A 1,408-nucleotide genomic window follows, 5' to 3' on the forward strand; every position below is an offset into this window, starting at 1 on the left:
AACGAAGAAAAAAAATTATGTCCTCAGAAAGATGATGGCGGTATCGATTAAAGCTGGTTATTAATAACTGTGAGATGAAAGTACTGAAATAGTGAAGCAGGTGATTACATTGCTATTTTTCAGAAATATCAGATTCTTAATTGGATACTATTGTTGAAAGAAATTAGTAGCTAATATTAAGATGAAGTCGGCGTGGAGCACATGAGTCCACGTTGAACCCTAATTTCTAAGATACAGGGAATTAAGGAAGTAAATGTTCTCAATAGGAAGGTAGGATCCTGCATCAACGCATAGAGACTCGAAATTTGCTAAACACAAAATCAAATAGGGATAATGGAGGAGTATGTTTAATAATGAACAAAAAATAAGAATTCTCTTAAGCTACTGCGAACAGCATAAGGAATGCTTTATCGTAGCTAAGACAGACCGAAGCCCACACCCAACACATAGTACAAGTTTATATGCAAACTTGCGCTGCACGTGATGCAAATATTGTAAAACACGTGACCAAGCAAAAGAAATAACTCAAATAGTTAAGGGAGACGAAAATGTAATTGTGATGGGGGACTGGAATGTGGTAATAGGGAAAAGAAGAGAAAGAAAAATTGTTGCTGAATATGAACCGGTTGAAACGAATGAAAGAGGGAGCTGCCTCGTAGAATTTCGAATTTAATCATCTCTAACACGTGATTTATAAATCATGAAAGAAGTTTACATACGTGGAAGAGACCTGTAGACACAGGAAAGTTTCAGAATGATTATAATGGTAAGACAGAGATTTCTGAACAAAATCTTAAATTGTATGATATTTCCAGGGGTAGATGTGGACTCTGACCACAATTTATTGGTTATGAACTCCAGATCAAAACTAAAGAAATATAAAAAACGTACGAATTTTAGGAGATGGGACCAGGATAAATAGAAAGAACCAGAGGATGTTGTGAGTTTCAGAGGGAGCACTAGGCAACGAATGACTACAGCAGGTTAAACGCATACAGTAGGACACGAATGGGTAGCTGTAAGACACGAAACGGTGTAGGATGCAGAGGATCAAATAGATAAGAAGACAACTCCTAATAGAAACCCATGGATATCTAAGTAGATACTGAATTGAATGGCTAGAGGATAAATATATGGATAAAGAAGCATGAATCACTAGGAGGAAGATAGATATCTCCTACAGGAAAATTAAAGAGGACTTTAGAGAAAAGAGAAGCAGTTATATGAATATATAAGGAAACGAGACACTAAATGTAGTAGATGAATTTTACTATTTGGGCAGTAAAATAACTGATTATAGCCGAAGTAGAGAGGATATAAAATGTAGACTGCTAATGACAAGAAAAGCGTTTCTGAAGAAAAGAATTTGGTTAAAATCGAATATCCATTTTAGTGTTAGGAACTCTTT

The sequence above is a fragment of the Schistocerca gregaria genome, chromosome 4 (genome assembly GCF_023897955.1).
Source record: "Schistocerca gregaria isolate iqSchGreg1 chromosome 4, iqSchGreg1.2, whole genome shotgun sequence".
NCBI classification, from domain to species: domain Eukaryota; kingdom Metazoa; phylum Arthropoda; class Insecta; order Orthoptera; family Acrididae; genus Schistocerca; species Schistocerca gregaria.